The following is a 14,916-nucleotide window of genomic DNA, read 5'->3' on the forward strand; positions in this document are numbered from 1 at the left end:
TTGGTTTAGATCTGAAGTTTGGAGACTTGAACTTAATGGATTAAGTTGAAAAAGATGCACTTTTGGTCCCTTTGAGACTTAAAGACTAGATCTTGTTTGTTCGGACCATTCTAATGGATAAAGTTGGAAACTTTATCCATTATTGAGTCATTAAGAACCATAAAAATGTGACCTTGGTCCCTAGTTTTCCTCCATGCAAGGCCTTGGATGTCTTAATGGGTTAAGAAGGTAGGGTTTTTTTTGGAAGTTGAAGACTTAATAGCCATGCAAGACCATAAAGTTGGAAAATTTATGGTTAAGTATATCATATGAGGGTACGTTGGGAGGATGGTAGCTACGTACGTTGGGCGTACCAAAGGGTATGCTGCGCGTACATGGTCAGGCCCTCGACTTTTGGTCAAGGCATACTACGCCCCACGTAGGTGTTGAGTATGCCCAACGTACTCAGTTGAGTTGACCCAGTCGACTCTGTTGAATTTTCACTTTGACCGGAATTTTGACCAAGTTTTAGCTAAGGGCATTTTGGGTAATTAGATTTATAGTTTCAGATTTGGATTCCTGATAATTGTATAGGTGACCGACATTTTGGGCATTTCGGTGCAGCTATTCTTTCAAACTGTGAGGTGAGCCTCATCACTAGATCCATGGGTTGAAGGCACTAATTCCGACCCATTACTTTGTTTTGTTGAATGCTAGTTGTCTTTGTGATACTTACATGAAAGACCAGGATCTGGCCCCTGGCAGTCATATGAAAGACCAGGATCTGGCCCCTGACACTTGTATGTAATACCAAGATTTGGCCCTCAGCATTGCAAGGGAAGACCATGGGGTAGCCCATGTCACTTTTATGTAAGACCGAAATTTGGCCCTCGACATTGCAAGGAAAGACCATGGGGGTAGATCATGGCACTTGTATTTAAGATCTGGGTTTATCCCTCGACATTGTAAGGAAAGACCATGGGGGATAGCCCATGACACTTGTATGTTATGGTATGTGGTACTTTGGGGAACTCACTAAGCTTTGTGCTTACAGTTTATGTTTATGGTTTCAAGTATTTCCGGTATGAAAGGGAAGGGCCCGACGTGACTGCACCGCATCCACCAGAGTTTTCTGCATTGGAAAATTTCAATATTTACTCTGATGTTTAAATATTATATTCACCTTGATCGGTTTTGGAACAACTCATTTGTATGGCTTATTGTTTTTTAAAAAAATGAAAATTTTTACTATGAATTTTTGGGACATTACAACGAATTACTTGGGGGGGGGGGGGTTCTTGAAGATTTAACAACTCTAACACGTTTGGGATTAGTCCTAGTGGTGCTATATGAGATAAAGTGACCATTTAGAAATGTTAATATTTGACTTTGAAGGACAAAACACAACCAAATTAAGGGACTAACAATATTAAACAGTTAAGAATACACAAAACACTAAAAAATTCAAGCTTTTATGAACAATGCAAGACAAGTGAAATTGGAAAGTGAATACCCGATTTTTGTAGTTTCCATGCTAAATTGGTGCTTGAAATCACTTCATTTATGCTTCCCTAAGCTTAATCTACAAAACTAACGAAAATACCCCCGGTTAGCGGCCTTGTTTTAAGTCATTGACTCGACTTGGCGCCTAAGATGCATCAATCAAAGTATTTGGGGCTTTCCAACACATCAATCTTCTCGTCACGTCCATCAATAGAACATTTGAACCTCCTTCTAGCTTTCTTTTTGTGTGGGAACCAAAAGGGACTCAAACCTTTGATGTTGGAAATTATCCATCCAATCCTCTTCTTGTATTTATTCAGTAAGGTGATCAATTCCTTTGCTTTTTTTTTCTGATAGTTTGTTTGACTTGATAACCGATTGAGTGCTCTCCTTCTCAAGATGTTCATTCTTTAAAGGGTCTAGTGGAGTTTTTGATTCCGGATCTTGTGTTTGTTCTACTAGTTGAATGAGCTTGGCATTTGTAGTAGGTAGCTTGGATTTCTTTTTATTAACCCCATGTGCTTCTTATCATCTATAAACTCCAAAATCTCCAGCCTATCATTGTTTATATCGAACTCCTTTGCAAGTTCTTTGGCTTTGTGTCTGACTAATTTTTGTGACAAGACGAACTATATAAAATTATGGTTAGTCAAGTTTAAGCTCTTTTCAACCAAGGGTTGGGTCATATTCACACAATTAAAAGATTGAGCTTCAGAAGGAACCTTATTTGATTAATAAATATTGAAGTCAGAGGCTTCCCTATCAAATTCCATAGATAAAGATCCATTGTATACATAAATTTTGGTTCTTGATGTTTTAAGAAAAGGTCTACCTAAAAGAATGGAACTTGAATTTAGGGAGTCATCGTCTCCTATATCTAGAACATAAAAACCAGTCGAGAAAACAAGCTCATTGATTTGCACTAACATGTTCTCTGGTACACTTTTTGGGTGTACTATCGATCGGTCGGAAATTTGGATGATCACACTTGTTTTGCTCAATGCTCCTGAATCAATTGATTTATAAATAGAGTATGGTAGGACATTTGTAGATGCACCAAGATCAAGCATGGCTCGAGGTACATGGAGATTCCCCAATTTGCAAGCCATGGTAAAGACATTGGGATCCTTGCACTTAGGGGTCATCCTCTTTTGCAAAAGCGCTGAAATATTTTCACCAACTTCGATCGTTTCATTACCTTTAAGCTTCTTTTTAGATGTGCAAATTTCTTTCAAGAACTTAGCATATCTAGGTACCTGCATTATAGCCTCAAGGAGTGGGATGTTGATTTGAACTATCTGAAACATTTTCATGATATCGCTCTCCTCTCGTTCTTTCTTTGTGCTTGCCAACCGTACGGGAAATGGAGCGACTAGAGTATATTTGACTTTGGTGGTGACGAGATTATTTTTGTTGGATCTTTATTTATTTTCCTCCTCGTCACTAAGTTTCTCCACTACCATTTCTTCATTTTCTTTTTCTTGATCAACCGACATTGTTTGACCATCATAACTCTTTCAGTTTCTCCATGCGATGGCACACACATTGTGCCTTGGGTTCGCTTCAGTTTGGGCGGGTAACTTTCCTTGAGATTTTTTTTTGCTTACAGAATTGGAAAGTTGTGAAACTTGTTGCTCTAAGTTCTTTATTCTTGTTTTTTTTTTCTTGCTGGAAAGCTTGTGTACTAGTTGCCAAAATCTTTACAATGTATTCCAAGGACAATCTTGATGAGCCCGCTTGTTGAGATGGGTGTTTTTGTTTCTTTGGTTGAAAACTATGAAGTGGAAATGATGGCCTTGTCTAGAAATTAACATTGGTTTGATGCCAATTTGGATTGCTTATTTGCTGGAAGTTGCCTTGTTGTTGATTAGAAAATCCCATGGCTTGAAATTCTTCCATATCTTCTTGTAACATAGGACACATATCGGTGGGGTGTCCTACTTGGGTACAAACACCACAAGATCTAATTGTTGGTTTCACACCCTTGTCTTTGGCAAACATCATCACAACTTTGGTCAACTCGGAAAGTTGGCTCTTGATCTTTGGTGTGGCAATTTCTTCCACTCATCTTGGTGTATCAGTGTATCATTCCTCTTCTTAATTTGTATGCTTATATTCTTCAACATATTCTTGATAAGATCTCTTTTGTCAAGTTGTCAAAATTAGCCCTTGAGTGGAAAATGTTGCAAATGAGTACATTGGGCATACTGGAGAGTACGTTGCGTGTACTCATGCGCTTAAGTTGGACGCAGACTCGCCTAGGTACGCTGGGCGTAGCGGGCCCAGATGCAAACCCTAAATTGTGGCTTGTGCACTATAAAAGGAATGCTAAGGCCTTATCCTCAGCCACCATTTCAGAGAGTGAAACCCTTAAAGAGCATTTCCTTCGTCCTAAAGCTGGTGTGTGAGTGCTTTGCGCTAAAAGTGCCTTTGTGTGTTAGTGAAGAAGAAGGAGAGGAGATTGTGGAGGCTAGGGTTTGAAGTTCAAGTTTGGATCTGAGCTCTTCAAAGGGAGGAGCTTCATTTAGAGGTAAAAAGCTCAGAACTTTCCTATTTATTTTGGTTTGGTGTTGCATGGTCCATTTTTAGGGTTAATGTTCCAAAGGTGGAGACTTTATGAACATAAAGGACTCCATGGACCTAGATCTGTCCCATTTTAGTGATATATGTGTTGTAGATCCATAAAAATCCCAACTTGGTCGTTATTATGGAGTCATGCTTGAGTTATGGGCTTCTATATAAGTGTTGGAAATGGAATGTTATGGGTGTTGGTGACATTTACAGCCATGCAAAGGCTTAAAGTCACCGACTTTATGGATTAAGAGGCTTAGGGACAGTCAGATCTGAAAGTTGGACGTGTGTCTTAACCGTTTAAGACCCAAAATCAAAAGGAGTCTAAAACTGGGAGTTACGCGGGGCGTAATCCCAGTACAGATTTGGTACGCACAGCGTAACCCGGAGGGTTGACTTTTGTTGACTTTTAGGGTTTTGGTCAACATTTGGACTTTTGGGTCAGGGAGGGGTAAAAAGGTCATTTACCCTTCTGTGGGATCGTAGGAATGGATTTAATCTAGCCTTTGAGAGCCATTATTTATTAGTATTGTTTATGTGATTAGGCGGGGGCTAGATCAATGTTCTCGTGTGAGAGATTATCCGAGATACCTGAGGTGAGTCTTCTCACTATACTGTACTTGGAAGGGTACCTATGTGTGACCGGAAGGTCTTATATGCTAAGAGATGTATGTGCTATATGCTGATATGTGATATGTATGCGTTATGTATGTTATGTATGATAAGGACCGGAAGGTCAAGATGATATGGACCGGAAGGTCAAGAGGACATGGACCGGAAGGTCAGGAGGTTACGAACCGGAAGGTCGATACGGGTAGGACCGGAAGGTTTACCGGGATTCGGGACGGAAGTCCCTTGAGACACTTGGACTGGAAGGTTCCACAGAGTTATGGACTGGAAAGGCGTATGTGTTGTATGTGTTATTTTGGGGAACTCACTAAGCATTTATGCTTACAGTTGTTGTGTTGTGTGTTTCAGGTACTAGCGAGGACCGTGGGAAGGCACCGGCATGATCCGTACACACTGAGAGGATTTATGTATTTGAGATCTCTTGAGATTCTAGGATTTGTTTGTTATGGTGACATTGGATACAGTTTGTTTGATATTGTTTTGATGATTGAAAATATGATTTAAAAATGAAAAATTGTTTTGAAAATTTACGTTGTTACAAGTTGGTATCAGAGCCTTGGTTTGAGGGATTCGGGTGCAACTTCGGATGTATCTGAACTCAAACTGAGGATTTGAGAAAGTTTTTCATAAATAAACAATTTTTCTAAGAGAGTAAAAGATTTTAAGAAAGGCAGAACGGAGCAGTGTGTACGATCAGCCAGCGCTCGAATGGTGATTTCCCAAAATACCCTTACATTATGTGTTATGAGATATGTTATGATATGATATGCATGCTAGAGTAGGCTAGGTATTCATATTAGGACTAGAGTGGCCTGATTTGTGATGCCTTAGCCTAGGAAGATTTCTGCTGCTATTAGATGCTTGAGAGTGAGTAGGTAGCAGTGAGGAGCTTATGAGAGGTCTACCGAAGGGTAGCCTATGCTAGCGAAATGTAGAGTACTTGTGATCTGGGATCCAAGGAGGAGGACTTGGGGTGAATACTGATGCGGTGTGGAAAGTAGTATAAGGGCCCGTACTACCGAAGACAGCGTATCAGTGCGCAGTCCAAGTAAGAATCCTTAGTGTACTAGGGAACAAGTAGGGTTGTGTTATCGAGTGCGAGTATGCTCGAGCGGATATCTGATATTTTATGTTGTATTTCAGAGAGACATCATGGTTGGGACGCGCCACACACCTGAGAGCAGTGGTGTTAGTGAGGAGGAGATTCGCAGAGATGTTTGGGTCTATCAAGACCACATTGATTGATACTTTTGATGAGCGGTACGCAACGGTGACTAAGGCTGCAGCTACTGCAGTTGTGGCTGCTGCCAGGCCTCAGGGAGGTGACTCGTTGTTGTTTTGGGAGTTCAGCAACACGAAGCCACTAGAGTTTGATGGGACGCAGGATCCGATCGCTGCGATGAGATGGATTTCTGATATCGATGGATGCTTCTACACGTGTTCATGTCCGGAGCATCTGAGGGTACGATTCGCGCTGAAACAACTTTGCTTGGGAGCGAAGGACTGGTGGAAGTTCGGGACGGCGAGCTTCACTCTTGCAAAGATTTAAGAGGTTGTCACACCCCCAAACCAAGGATGGCGGAAACGTCCGGAGGTGGAGGACTTCATGTATAGTATCACAACAACGAGTATAATAGTGCTCAAAGTAAGTACAACCATCATAAATATAATTGAAAAAGTTACATCATAGTAAGTTTACATGTTTCAAAATCAATTACATTATGATGACAAAATGAACTGTTTGACGATTTATCGTCCCATCCTCAAAATGTTGTTGGTTTTCCTGTTTCACTGATTTCCTGAGAATACAAGTAGTTTTGAAAAAGTGTCAACAATTAAGTTGGTGAGTTCATAATAGTTTTGTTTGAGAAAGAACTCGTTTTCTTTGTAAAAACGACAAAGTATGTTTCCAGAAAACCCAATATTTTCTTTGTTAAGTGTGAAATGAATGTTTCTATGTTATGCGATAATGAACCCTAGAAAGACCCGCAGATTCCTTCTATAATCACCCAGTGTATATAAGTTATATAAAAGTTAAATTAAATAAACCGTCGAATATAATGGGTCTGCCCTAGGTCCACAACCAAACAAGGAACAGGAAGAAAGGTGGGCCCACCAGTTCTAAGTCGATTATGAATAGATTCTTATATAACTCTAACATATACACTTAGCAATTATAGCCGAAGCCTAACAATTCTAGATGAATGTAGTTTTAACAGAAATATGTTTACAAAGAAAGTCCAATATTTTCCTTATAAGAGTTAGGTAGTCCTAAATCCCAGGACCGAAAGTAAACAAGTATTTTCCATACTTAAAGATATAAAACTGATTTTAAATCGGCATAAAACCCTTTTTGATATGAAAGTGTACAAGTATTTTTCCATACTTAAAATAATTTATGTGAGTTAAATCGGCACAACTTGCTAATTTAAAAGTAGAACCCGTAAATCTTATGATTTGTTAATACCACATGTGAGTTATTATAACCATGCTAAGACTAAGACGGCCTCGTAATACGACGTTCTTCAGGCGTCGCACGTTAAATGACACTTGTCACCTCAGACCTATCGGTCTAGCTGTTGCAAGCAGCTCAAGTGCGGGCTTCTCAGACCCAATATAGATCTATACACAACTATCACGCTCTCCCTACAAGAGACTTTGGTTACAATTTACAGGACTTTTGACTTTGTTAACATGAAGGTAACACGAAGGGAACGTCTCACAAATTTATTCATTAACAAATTTACATGAACTAAACTGAAAACCTTTGGTAAATAAGTATCAAAAGTAAATGATACATAAACTATACCTATTATAGTTTATCCAAAACATTTGTAATGGAAAAGAACTCTTTTATGAAAATACATTAGTGCTATGAATCCATAAACTATGCTTATTATAGCTGAATATATGTGTTCTAAATGAATGAAGAATCTTATCACGAATGACTAAATTTCAGTTTATGATGGTAAACCAATAAGAAAACACATTCAATATTTATAACTTATTGTTATACACTTTGCTCAACATAATACAAAGTGTTATGAAAGTTATAACCTGTTAACTAGTTTTTAACCTTTTTGCACTGTTTTAGAAAAATCATCGAAAAATCATACGAAGTCAAAAACTGAATCCGTAAATTTTGAGAGTTCATAAAATGTGTCTAGTTTATTCATAATTTTTATTATGATTTTTGGAAGTCTTTAGCTTGTGTTAAAATATCCATATTCACAGACTGGTCCGGATTTGTTCTTGAAATGATAGGCTGTTTTGTAAAAATCACCATAAATCGTAAACAAATCGTATGGAGATGTGAAAGTAGTCATTTTAAAGGTATAAACCTAAACTATTTGAATATAATATATTTTTGAAAACTAAAATGTTTAAGTTGACCAAAACAGTCCGTGAATGGAGTTAAACTTTCTTGATGAAAACTGTTGGAAAAGTTTAGTTGTGTTCTTGGTGTTTTAACTTGTATTCCCCCCCTTAAAACTTAAGAAAACATGAAAAGATAGGGGTATGAACTCACCTTAGATGATTTTATTGGTTGAATGTTGAAGAAGAGAAGTGTTCTACTCAAGAACACTTGGAGGATTGCTTGAAGATTCGAGAATCTAACACTAATGTGGTGGAATTTGTGTAAGTAATCTATGATTTTGAGTAGGAGGATGTGTAATAATCATAAGAAAGATGATGATACTTACCAAATGAAGGAGAAAAGCCTTGGAGTATGCCTTGAAGTTCTTGAAATTGAGAGAGAAATATGAGAGAGTTCGGAGTGTGATTCTTGGTGGAAAATGATAGAATGAATGAAGTGTGAGGAGAGAGGGTGGATGTTCCACCTCTAAGAACGTGGGAATTGGCTGGAAATGATGATAAAGTACATTAACATGACCTAGGTATGGTGGAAGGAGTGTGGCTGGTTATGGAGTGGGTGTGGGTGGTTGCTTGTGTCATAAACTAAAGAAAAGTCAACACTCCACCTCTTGTACTTCACCCACTCTTTTTGGATAAGATTTATCCCAAAAAATGTGATTAATTAATAAATATGGGGCCTTATATTTTAAAATAAAGTTTTGGGTGAAAATACCGCGTTAAAATAATTAAAAACGGGCCTAAAATGAAGTCGTAGTCGAAAACCAGGTGAATTAGGCCATTCTGTGAGACCTCTCGATTGTGGGCCGAGGTTCGGTCCCTTCTGGTCATGGACCGAAGGTGAGATGGAGCGAAATAGCCCGAAGGCGAAGGTGGTCAGGAGCGAACTTGGGCGAGAAGCGAAATAGACCAAAGGCGAGAGGAGGTTCGGTCTGAAGGCTAGAGCTCAGTTCGATCCCTGGTGCAAGGTTCGGTTCTTCAGCAGTTCGGTCCTTATAGGGACCTTCAGTTCTAAGAGGGTTCGCCCCTAGAGAGTGGGTTTCGGGTCCTTAAGGCTATTTTACCCGTTTTTACCCCGTTTTAAGCGGTTTTTGACCCGGTTAAGGGTCGGGATGGCCCAAGTGATTATAAAAAGTTAAAGGAACTTTTGAGAGAGATTTGGGAGAGATTTCACATATTTGGAGAGATTTCTTACACTTAGAGAGATTTGGGAGAGATTTCACATACTTGGAGAGATTTCACATACTTAGAGAGATTTGGGAGAGATTTCACATACTTAGAGAGATTTGGGAGAGATTTCTCATACTTAGAGAGATTTCTCATACTTAGAGAGATTTGGGAGAGATTTCACATACTTGGATAAATTTCTCATACTTAGAGAGATTTGGGAGAGATTTCACATACTTAGAGAGATTTCTCATACTTAGTGTGATTTGGGAGAGATTTCACATACTTAGAGAGATTTGGGAGAGATTTCACATACTTAGAGAGATTTGGGAGAGATTTTATATATAGAGAGATAGAGTGAAAGAGATTGGGAGAGGCTTCTTTTGTGACCTTTTTGAGTGCTTGGCTCCGCAGCACATGGTCTGTAAGCCCCGTTAAGCCATGTTTAAGGATCTTACACACTCCCGATGAGTATGCAACATTTTTTTATCGGGTTGGTTCATTACTTACCACAGTTTTAGGTTAAGGAAATCTAGATATACGAACTTTTCAATTTATGATTTCTCATTAGAATAGCGAGTTGTATAGTGATTACCTAACGTAAGCCCTAGTACACAAGGGTTAATTGAGTCGACCGGTTTGACTTGTTGACTTTAGTTGACTTTGACCTAACCGGAAATTGACGGTTGTCACAGAGGTAACCTGAGAAAGGTTCACCACCATGTTTAGAGACGAGTATGTTCCCCCAGTGGAGAGGGAGAGGTTGGATCAGGAGTTCTTGTCCCTCAAGCCGGGTACTGATTCAGTTATTGTGGTTACCAGGAAGTTTCACGAGAGGGCGATGTTCTGCCCTGAGTAGCTGTCTAGTGAGAAAGCACATATGAGCCGGTATTTGGGCATTCTGAGGAGGGATATTCAGGAGTTCGTATCGAACTTGACTTACCGGACATTTGTCGAGCTACAGGCAAATGCCTGGAAGAGGGAGATTGAGTTGGAGACTCAGGCCAGGGAGGATGCCAAGTCTCTGGGGATAGATCGGTGGCCGGCACAGTCTCAGCCGGCAGCCAAGCGGGCAAAGCCCGCCGATTCGAGATCTGGAGGCCAGAAGGGACGTACTTGCGGAAAGTGCGGCAAGGGACATGAGGGGGTTTGTCGATCGGGTGCTTGCTACAAATGTGGCAAGGAGGGGCATATAGCCAAGGATTTCCCCAAGGGATTCATGGTTTGCTTTCATTGCAACCAGACGGGCCATCGGAAGGCCGAGTGTCCGCAACTGCGGGGTACATCATAGGAAGCATAACAGGGATCTGCCCCTACTGCCGTGCAAGCTACTGAGGTTCGGCCGGTGAAGGACGAGGCACCGAAGGCTCGCGGGTGAGCCTTCTAGTTGACAGCGGAGGAGGTCCGCGCAGCGCCCGATGTCGTGGCTGGTATGTATTCTTTCATTTATTTATGTTGAGTTTGAGGTGTTGTGCATATATTATGATATGCGTAGATACTTTTCTTGTGAATTATGTACCTGCTTTGGTGTTATTTGACTCGAGTACGAGTCGATCATTTGTTTCCTTGGCGTTTAGTCAGCACATCAATATTCGACGAGAGGCACTGAGTCGACCTCTGTGAGTTTCTATAGCTGACGAGTGAGCGATGTATGCTAAGAATGTGATTCGAGGATGTGTACTCGAGATCTTCGGTGTAGAGTTCCCGATAGATCTGGTCCCGATTGCAAAGGGGGACGTGTGCGTCATAGTGGGCATGAATTGGTTCAGCCGATTTAGGGCTCTTATAGACTGCGAGCCTCAGTTGGCGACGATACGAGACCCTAGTGGGGGAGTACTTACGGTGTATGGAGAGGATACCCGATGTGGGTCAGCGTTTTGTTCGGCTGCCAGAGCGAGACAGAGTTTACAGCAGCGCTGCAGCGGGTTTGTACCCTATGTGATGGACACATGAGTGGCCGCTGGGAGGCCAAGTTCGATTGATGAGGTTCCGATAGTGCTCGAGTTCCCGGATGTTTTTCCCGAGGAGTTGTCGGGTGTGCCTCCTGAGAGGCAGGTAGAGTTCCGCATCGATTTGGTTCCGGGGGCAGCGCCTATCGCCAAGGTGCCTTATCGCCTTGCGCAACCAGAGATGCAGGAGTTATCCTCGCAGCTTCAGGAGCTGCTGGGGAAAGGGTTTATTAGACCGAGTAGCTCACCATGGGTAGCGTCGATCCTTTTTGTCAAGAAAAAGGATGGTTCACACCGGATGTGTATTGATTACTGGGAGTTGAACAAGTTGACGATCAAGAACCGTTATCTTTTACCGAGGATCGACGATCTGTTCGATCAGTTGCAGGGAGCGTCTTGGTCCTCCAAGATAGACTTGAGGTCAGGATATCATCAGATGAGAGTGCGGGATGAAGATATCCAGAAGACGGCGTTCAGAACTCGTTATACGAGTTCGTGGTGATGCCTTTTAGGCTCACCAATGCACTGGCAACGTTCATGGATCTCACGAACAGGGTATGCAGGCCGATGCTGGATCGGTCGGTGATCGTGTTCATTGATGACATTTTAGGTGTATTCAAGATCTAGAGAGTAGCACAAGGAGCATCTGAGAGAGATTCTCGGGGTATTGAGGTCGGAGAGGCTTTTCGCCAAATTCTCCAAGTGCAATTTTTGGTTACGAGAGGTCCAGTTCTTGGCACACCTCATTAACCAGAATGGGATATTGGTTAATCCGGCCAAGATTGAGGCAGTTATGAGATGGGAGGAGGCGCATAGACCGAGGCAGTACTCATGCAGAGGAGGCGCATAAATGGAGGATTTTGTGGTTGATCCGGCCAAGATTGGGTGCAGTACTCATGCAGAGGGGGCATGTGATAGTGTATGCATCGAGGCAGCTGAAGCCTCACGAGACGAGGTACCCCACCCACTATCTGGAGTTGGGGGCAGTGGTGTTCGCCCTCAAGATCTGGCGTCACTTTTTTTATGGGGTTCGGTGTACCATATACACGGACCGCAAGAGCTTGAAGTATTTGATGGATCAGCTCAATCTAAATATGCACCAGAGGAGACGGTTGGACGTGGTAAAGGATTATGATTGTGAGATCTTGTACCACCCTGGCAAAGCTAATGTTGAAGCTGATGCCCTGAGCCGTAGGGCGGAGAGTGACTCGATTCGAGACAGTTGTATGCGACTGACAGTGATGAATCTAGTGTTGGACACCATTCGGGAGGCCCAGGCAGAGGCCGTGAGACTGGAGAACCATAAGAGAGAGCGGGTGATTGGACAGGTACCTGAGTTCGTTACCGATAGCCGCGGGCTTATGAGCTTTCAGGGTCGGATTTGGGTGCCATATGCAGGCGGGGCGCACACCACTTTGATGGAGGAGGCGCATAGATCGAGATTCTCGATCCATCCCGAGGCCACCAAGATGTAGTTGGATCTGAAGAAAGATTATTGGTGGCCCTGTATGAAGAGGGATGTAGCATGGTTTGTTGAGAGGTGCTTGACCTGTCGTAGGGTTAAGGCCGAGCACCAGCGTCCGCATGGCAAGTTGCAGCCACTTGAGGTTCCCCAATGGAAGTGGGAACAGATTTCTATGGATTTCATCACCAAATTACCGAGGACCGTGAGGGGTGTCGATGCAATTTGTGTGATCGTCGACCGACTGACGAAGAGCGCTCACTTTCTTGCTATCAGTGAGAGCTCTTCTACAGAGAGGCTGGCAGAGTTGTATGTGAGGGAGGTGGTATCGCGGCATGGAGTACGGATCTCGATTGTTTCATATCAGGATATACGTTTCACTTCCAGGTTCTGGAAGAAGTTCCACAAGGAGTTGGGCACAAGGCTGCATTTCAGTACCGCTTACCACCCACAGACGGACGGACAAAGTGAGCGGACGATTCAGACGCTCGAGGACATGCTTCGGGCATGTGTGTTGGACTTCGGAGGGAGTTCGGACACGTATTTGCAGTTGGCTAAGTTTTCCTATAACAACAATCACCATTCGAGCATTGGTTCGAGTTGTTGTTTGGGAGGAGGTGTCAGACTCCCATCTGTTGGGGAGAGGTAGGGCAGCAAGTGATGAGCAACACTGAGAAAGTGCTTCAGACGATAGAGCAAATACAAGAGGTCAAGCATAGGTTGTTGACAGCTCAGAGTCGCCAAAAGAGTTACGCGGATAGGTGACGATCCGAGCTCGAGTTTCAGGTCGGAGACTTCGTACTCCTGAAAGTGTCTCCTTGGGAGGAGTGATTCGATTCAGGAAGAGTGGCAAGTTGGGGCCCCGATATATTGGGCCGTTCAGGGTGACCGCGAGGGTGGGCAGGGTAGCATATCGGTTGGAGCTACCTGCAAAGTTGAGTCAGATACATGATACCTTCCACATGTCTCAGCTGAGGAAGTGTATAGCCGACGAGTCGGCGGTGGTGCCGCTGGAGGATATTCAAATGGATGCGGGCCCGAATTATGTTGAGAGACCAATTGCAATCTTGGATCAGAAGATCAAGGTTCTGAGGAACAAGGAGGTGCCCCTGGTTTAGGTCCAGTGGCAACATCAGAGGGGGTTCGAGCTGACTTGGGAGCCGGAGTCGGAGATGCAGGAGCAGCATCCGGAGTTGTTTTCAACATGAGAATTTGAGGGCGAAGTCTAGTTCTAGTGGGGGAGAATTGTAACATCCCGAAATTCAGGTACAACTATTTAACCCTTCTCTTTTTTCAAGTTGTCAAAATTAGCCCTTGAGTGGAAAATGTTGCAAATGAGTATGCTAGGCGTATTGGAAAGTACGCTGCGCGTACTCATGCGCTTAAGTTGGACGCAACCTTGCCTAGGTACGCTGGGTGTACCCAGGGTTACGTTGGGCGTAGCGGGCCCATATGCAAACCCTAAATTGTGGCTTGTGCACTATAAAAGGAATGCTAAGGCCTTATACTCAGCCACCATTTCAGAGAGTGAAACCCTAAGAGAGCATTTCCTTCGTCCTAAAGTTGGTGTGTGAGTGCTTTGAGCTAAGTGCCTTGGTGTGTTAATGAAGAAGAAGGAGAGGAGATTGTGGAGGCTAGGGTTTGAAGTTCAAGTTTAGATCTGAGTTCTTCAGAGGGAGGAGCTTCATTTAGAGGTAAAAAGCTCAACACTTTCCTCTTTATTTTGGTTTGGTGTTGCATCGTCCATTTTTAGGGTTAAAGTCCCAAAGGTGGAGACTTTATGAACATAAGGGACTCCATGGACCTAGATCTATCCCATTTCAGTGATATATGTGTTGTAGATCCATAAAAATCCCAACTTGGTCGTTATTATGGAGTCATGCTTGAGTTATGGGCTTTTAAGTGTTGGAAATGGAATGTTATGGGTGTTGGTGACATTTACAGCCATACAAAGGCTTAAAGTCACCGACTTTATGGATTAAGAGACTTAGGGACAGTCAGATCTGAAAGTTGGACGTGTGTCTTAACCGTTTAAGACCCAAAATCAAAAGGAGTCTGAAACTGGGAGTTACGCGGGGCGTAATCCCAGTACAGATTTGGTACGCGCAGCGTAACCCGGAGGGTTGACTTTCATTGACTTTTAGGGTTTTGGTCAACATTTGGACTTTTGGGTCAGGGAGGGGTAAAAAGGTCATTTACCCTTCTGTGGGATTGTAGGAATGGATTTAATCTAGCCTTTGAGAGCCATTATTTATTAGTATTGTTTATGTGATTAGGCGG

The sequence above is a fragment of the Lactuca sativa genome, chromosome 7, assembly GCF_002870075.4.
Source record: "Lactuca sativa cultivar Salinas chromosome 7, Lsat_Salinas_v11, whole genome shotgun sequence".
Lineage (NCBI taxonomy): Eukaryota > Viridiplantae > Streptophyta > Magnoliopsida > Asterales > Asteraceae > Lactuca > Lactuca sativa.